The sequence below is a fragment of the Poeciliopsis prolifica genome, unplaced genomic scaffold (assembly GCF_027474105.1).
Source record: "Poeciliopsis prolifica strain line A6 unplaced genomic scaffold, Auburn_PproV2 SCAFFOLD001, whole genome shotgun sequence".
Taxonomy (NCBI): domain Eukaryota; kingdom Metazoa; phylum Chordata; class Actinopteri; order Cyprinodontiformes; family Poeciliidae; genus Poeciliopsis; species Poeciliopsis prolifica.
Window position 1 is genome coordinate 14,866,058 of NW_026562376.1, and position 7,398 is coordinate 14,873,455.

Here is a 7,398-nt window from a genome sequence, read left to right on the forward strand (position 1 = left end):
TGCAGCTGAGGGAGGCTGCAGATCTCTTCTGTTTTGTTTTTTTTTTGTTTTTTTTTTTTTTTGCTGGCTGTAATAACAGCCTTCTTTAAAGGTCTGCGCCTACAGCTGGTTGTCTGCATCAAATAGCTGTTAAAGACTTTACTATATTCAAAACGGACACAAGTTGACTTATTCACTTTTTTTTTTAACCAAAAAGGAAGGACAAACGGAAAAACTTCAACACATTTCTTTGCACACTCTGTAAAGTTACATGTACACATACAGTAAGACCATTATTTCTCCTACCAGACCGTTGTGCAGATGCACAGACTCTCACACACTCACTTCTGTTCTCTAAGACAACCGGGATTGCCTGCTGAGGATTCTGACGGCCTCTCTTGGACTATCGCCATACGCATTCCTCCTTCCCCAGGTTGCCGTTGGTTCATCTGAGCTCAGCCAGTGCACTCTGTCACCCCATAAGTGTGTGCATATATGTGTGTGTGTGTGTGTGAGTGTGTGTGTGTGTGTGTGTGTGTGTGTGTGTGTGTGTGGGTGCATGCCTGTTCCAGTGTGGGTCCATGTTCTGCATGCATCTTTAACTTAATAGAAAGTTATCTTCAGCATTTGTGTACACACAAAGACATGTTTGTATGATTTTATTCATTGCTTCTTGTGAACCACTCAGCCATGCAGAAAATTACCATGATATGGCCCTCTGTGCAGGGTCTGACTGCACTCACTACTGTGTGCACGCTGGCTTGGAGCCAGGAGCAACAACTGAAGGAGTGCGCAGCAGAAAACAGGTCAGCTGGATGTATCCTTGCTTGGATGGAAATAAATCAATATGCAAACTAAAAATAGTCAATTGGCTTTACCAATTGTTTTCTAACATTGAGAGGGGAGAGAAGGCTAAATTTACATAAGCTTTTTGTTTAGCTTGCAAACTAAAGTTGAGTCTGTGTTTCTACTGTAGTTTTGCAATTATATGAGTGCCAAGCAAAAGTATTTGAGGCTCTTGAGCGGTTTCACATTTTACGCAGTTACTACAACAAACAAGACTAAGCATAGGTGAACAGACAAAAAGACAAAAAAAAAAGTTAAATGATAACTGTACTCTTAAAAAAATTGAGTTCAGTTTTGTTCATTTACAATATACATTTCAGTATGTGTGTTAATTGATTTGCCAGATAAAATAACCAGGTAGTCATGAATAAACTATAAAATATAGCTAAAATGAAGTCAGTCATAATTTGTTATAAAACACATTCAGAGAGCCTCAGAAAGAGAGTAACACAGACGTATGGCTACTTTTCACTCATTAGTTTATCGAATTGTGAAAATAAAAATAAAAATTTTTTTTTGACAGATGTGCAGCAAGTTTCTGTGCTAGTTAAATGATGTAAGGCAGGAATGAAAAGCAAAATTTTAGTCATCTTTAGCATTAAAATGCTAAAGAAAGATTCAACATTATGGTATCCAATATAAACATAAAAAATGTTCAACAGCAGCAAACCTTTTCATGTTCTTTTATTTAAAATGTCTGCATTGAATTATGTTGTCTTGATTTTATTATACTGTTCTTTAAATAAATTAAACCTTGAGATATTGCTTGAGATTTGTGCATTCATAATATATTTGATCTATGTCACAAAAGCAACTCTATTTAGGACATTACGTATCCTCTCATTATAAGGGCATTGCAAATTTAATGTTCTCAGCAATTGGTAGTTGGCACGGAGAAAATTTGTTTGCTGTCATTAAAAGATTATAGGATGCTCAGGCTTTTGTCTAAAAAGGCAGAACGTACAGTTTGACTCTACCTTTGACAACCTAATTCTCTACAGTACGGGTGGCCCTGTCTTCCAGCTGTTGGAACATAAATTTTATTTTAAATAACTTGATAACAGTGATACATGCACGAGAAGGAGCGAAGGAATCGAAGGCAGCTGGTTTAATCTGCACAGTATGCGTGCATGTCAGAGAGAGAGGAAAATGAGTTCAGCTAAAAAAAAATCAACTGGGAGCTAGCCACCCATCTGGACTACAAAGCACTTAGCTCCGGTCTACACACATACACATATGTGCACTTGTCAGTGAACCCCTCGCCGGTGGAATCATACTGGCGGGAGTCGTTGCCAAGTCAATAACACAGGCTGATCCCTGATGCTGAACTTCTTGGAAGTCCAGGCTAGTCTCAGTGCTTCATGTACCTGCACAGCGGTCCAGCTGCTGCCCGGCTAAAAGGTGAATAGAAGAGATCAGCAAGTCTATCACCCCCTCTGCTCCTGCCCGCAGGTCACCCTAACTTGAAACACACTTCAGAGAAGAGATCATGGGAACAATGAGCCTCTGAGATTGGTTGCATTCATTTCCTTGGATCAATGACCTCTTATGTACTTTTACCAAAAATTTTTTTTTTCTGCTCTGCACAATGAGATTGAAATAATCAACGTCTTTTATATGACCCGAGAATCACGTCTTGCCTCATTTTGCTTTGTCTGACAGGTTTGTGGAAGTAACAGGTTGTTGTAAGAAGTCTCAATTTATATGATTGTTGAAATCGCTTTACATCACAGGTGCCATCGAAATATGACAAGAGGGATCTGGAATCGAAGTTCCATTGCAGGAAATCTATATTATCCAGATGGCAAAGAAAATTAACAGTTTCTGAGATGTATGTGACATAAACATTGCTATATCTAAGTTAAAAACAAACAACTGCATTAGACCAAATGTAAAAAAAAAATAATAATAAATGTGACATCCTCGTTACATATTTACATATAAATAAGTACATTTTACTTATTTAGCACCTTTGAGAGACAAAAATCACAAAGTGCTTCTCACATAAAATATGACATAAAGTAAAACAAAGCAGCCATTCTTCTCAGGAAATCCAGCAAATTGCATCGAGTCATTCATCAATATTGGAAGAAAATTTGGATCAACAGAGACATTTCTAAAACTGGACGTTTCTCTGTAACTGATACTGGAAACTTGTCAGAACACTGGAGGAGAAACAAGAAATTCTTGTGAATAGTGATTGTGTTTAATATTGTATGAGACAAATCCCTTGTATTCACCATAAGTCTGTATTAGAGACTGAAAGAGAGAAAGACAGAAGCCTTTTCTTTCTAAAGAAAACATCAAGGCCTCGCTGAAATCTCCCAATACCTTCTGGAAGGACATATTACAGTCCGAATAAAGCAAACTTGTATTTTTGGATAAAATTCCAAAAATGTAATGTGGCACCAAAACAACACCATACCTTTCCTCAGATTGAACTAGACTTTTCATCAGAATAGGTGATATTCCAAACAGTTTTAAATGCAAATAAGTGTTAAATCATTACCTTCTGGCGTGTACTGAAAAATTGAGACAATGACAAATCTTTTTTTTTTTTTTTTTAGATTCACCTTGAGTCCAGGAAACAAATAAAAACAACAACAACAACAAAAAGAATACCAGCCCTAAAAGAGCATTTAAGTTATGAAATTACTCAGGCAAATTTAAGTATTAATGTTGACACTAAATCAGTTGGCTTGGCTAAGGAGGGTTATGGATAAGAGATTTTTTCACAGTACAATTGATCTTGAAAACATTTGCAGACATAAGAAAATAACAGTAAACCATCTCTTACCCAAAACAGTGAAAAGCTATTCTGTAGCTATGCTGCTGTAGGCCAGGCTACTGACCACCTGCTCTTACTTTCTTCTTCTACTACTCTCCAATTTGCATTATGTTATTTCAACTGTTAGCTTTTTGTTTTCTTTTCATAGAAGCTACACCTGATCTGGCGATCCACCTGGCTTTGGTTCCTCCCTGGAGGAGGGCATCAGCTAAGGTGATGTTCCCATCAACTATAATCATTTTCCCTCTCCTGATATTGACTTTTTAACTTTCATGAACATCAAAAATAATCCAATATCAGTTCTTTCTTATGCATTTTGCTCTGTCTTCTCAAACCCCAGTTGGTCATGACAGATGGCTGCTTATACTGACCCAGGATTTGCTGGAGGTTTCTTCCTGTTAAGAGGGAGATTTTCCTCTCCACTGTTGCTGCGTTGATGTTCAGTTTGAGGGATTGCTGTAAAGTCAATGACACAATGCAAGCTATTGTCGCTTTGTGCTCATCCAGGAGAAGTTACTGCTGCAAGTCAGTGACTCGATGCAATCTGCATGGTTTCAGTAGACAGAAACTTTTTAAAGTATTTTGAATAGTCAATTGATCATGCTATACTGTTCGATAACTAAGATCATTTGGAATGTCTGTACTTGACATTCCAATTGTCAAGTACAGAGATTTGTTGTGAATTGACAACATAAAAACTGAATTCAATTGAATTTAAAACTACTTAGCCAGCCAGTTTTTTGTTCTTTGATCTCACCAACCACAATGCTTAAATACTAATTCATTTAATAATTTCAGACCTGTTTTCATATAAAATGGTTTGACTTGACAGACCTTGTCGGACCATCAGAGGATATAACTAACTTGAGCTTGAAAAGTATGTCCTCTCAGGCGCGGGTCAGAGAATGGGTACTCAAGTAGGACGACCTGAATTTGACTGTCTGGCTGCCTCTGATCTGACACGGGTTCAGGAGACAGTGTTTGACTGGCATGGCCTGAGTTCATGAAACCGAGGCCAAATTTTTGGCCCGGGCTTGTCAGACCAAGCTCAACTAGTGTGGGCGTTGCGGATGCAAGAATCTCTTTGTGATTGAGGATGTGTTTGCTTTCTAAGCTGTAAGAAAGACACTGGTGGTGGTATTACTCCTGCAGAAGAGAGGACCTAATATGGAGAGTCAACAAAAAAATGACTCTCTGTGGTTACCTCTCATATGCCCTTGTCACCTCACTGCTTCAGGTGGAAAGGAGAAGAGACAGTCTTGAGATATGAGCAGGAAGGGAGGATGGATCTTGTGGTTTAGGTTCGATCTGTAATGGGCAGGTCTAAGAGAAATGTTGGTGGCAAGAGAACTGAGTGAAATCAAACAGGGTCGGATAATAAACTTTTGCCTGTTTTCTTCAGAACAGTTTGTTCGATTCACAGATCTTTCTAAAGGTTTCCATGTTATAACCTAAACTTCAATGTAATTTGATGGGATTGTATGTGCTACATCATTAGCTTGTCACACAGCAGTATTGAGATACCTTTACTTTGATGCTACTAAATAAAAATATCTATCTATCTATCTATCTATCTATCTATCTATCTATCTATCTATCTATCTATCTATCTATCTATCTATCTATCTATCTATCTATCTATCTATCTATCTATCTATCTATCTATCTATCTATCTATCTATCTATCTATCTATCTATCTATCTATCTATCTATCTACCTACCTACCTACCTACCTACCTACCTACCTACCTACCTACACACCTACCTACACACCTACCTACCCATCCATCCATCCATCCATCCATCCATCCATCCATCCATCCATCCATCCATCCATCCATCCATCCATCCATCCATCCATCCATCCATCCATCCATCCATCCATCCATCCATCCATCCATCTAAAATGTGAAAAGAAAAGAAAGTTGACAGTGTGATAGAAAGGGAGACTTGTCGTCTGAGAGGTGGTGTGGTTCGGGTTAGATTGTGGTTGAAGTCTTGAGAGAGCAGGAGGGAAGGAAAGGCAGCGCATACCCGCAGCATTCAAATGGAGCTCCCATTGGGAGGTTTTACGCTTCAAAATGGTTTCCTGTGACGTGGATTGTGTGTTTGATTTGAGCTTTGAGGGGTTTGTGTTATTCTCGGGAGGGGAGAATCTAGCACGCTCTCATTTCCGCACTGCCAACAGCCAGCAGAAAGTTGGCAAGTCAAAACAGGGGGATTGTAAAGACAGATTTTTCTCCCCCTACTTGTATGAACCACATTTTTTTCCTGCTTTCACTTTTTTTTGCCATGTTTTTCTGCTGAGCCTGCTCCAGGGCTTAGCCTGCATACTGATCAATAGTTCTTAATAATTACTCCTGGTAAGACCTTGGTCCTTGCATAGCTTTCTCAGACTGCCTGATTTTCTGCTGATCATCAAATACCCCAAATACGTTTGTATTCTGATGCGTGCGCACATTCGCTGCCTGGCACACACATGAATAAAGTAAGAAAAGAACAAGCAAGTTTGCACGTATACAAGTGCGCATGCTGTCAAACATATGCCTTAGAAGTAATTGCAAACAATGGATGCCAGCTGGGCAGTAGGTGAAGCAAGAAGCACAAATGGATCCAGGTTCATTGTTGTTGGGTGTTTTTCTTTTTTTTTTTTTCATCTAATTTCGAGGAACGAAACAGAGAATTAATGGCATATTACTGAATGAGGCAAAGCTCAGACGTGAGAGGAGGCAAAGGCGGCCACAGAAGAATGGAAAGAGCGCATTCTGTGGCAGAAGGAAACCATCTCCAACATCAGACCAACCAGTTACACAAAACTTTCTGAGAACTTACTGTTCCACCAGCTACTGTACCTCACAGAGCCAAGAGAAAAAAAAATATATCAGCACTGGAGGTGTTTGTGTTGGGGGAATTGTCAAACCCCTCTCTTTCCTGATCAGCCCTTTTTCCCTTCCCTCCCTTCTCTGTCTCTCAACATGCCTCTCCTCTTTATTTTCTTACTGTAAATACTGCATAAGAGCGTTTGGTGACGTAAAAAAGCCAATTATTTAAACAGCGTTTTTACTGTGTGGTACAAATGGAAAAGCTAACCTCTGTGAGCCAATTTTCTCCATTGAGTTATATAAATAGTGTTGATGGAATGAATAGGCTTTCCCCAATATGTGGGGCGCATAACAGGGTCTGAGGGGTTCCGCTGATATTCTAGTTTTGAACCCTAATCCTCCTTCAGTAAGTAATTCCTCAAACATATAAGAAGCTTTGCCATACAGTTATACAGAATTTGTTGCAGTATTACATAATGATGTGTTGGCGTTCACAGCCATCAATTATAAGATTGAGCAACTTCAGCAGTCTTCAAGAGGTGTGTTTCTGAGCATTTTTCACGTTTGCTTTTATTGTATGTTAGCCAATATATTATATTTTGGGATTTAAAGATGTACATTTTTAAAGCATAAAAAACTGTTGCATTTTAGTCTAGTCTGAATGGAGAATTTTCTCAGTATTTTGTTTTTGAAATTCAAATCCAAAACTTTCTTGATCCTCAAAATTATATTAGTATTGCTTATTAGATCAATGTTTAACTATATTCTTTCCATGTTATAAAAAGTAACATTGAAACCATAATTTAAGCCAGTGAAATGTCAGTATTGAGCAATGTTTGGAAAATGTTTCTGTTTCAGAATTACTCTATTTCCAGACATGAGGTAAAGGTGGCCAAAAACTGAGGAAAATATTTACACTTTTAACAGAAAAGAAACTAACGAGCCAAGTCAAAACCTGGTAC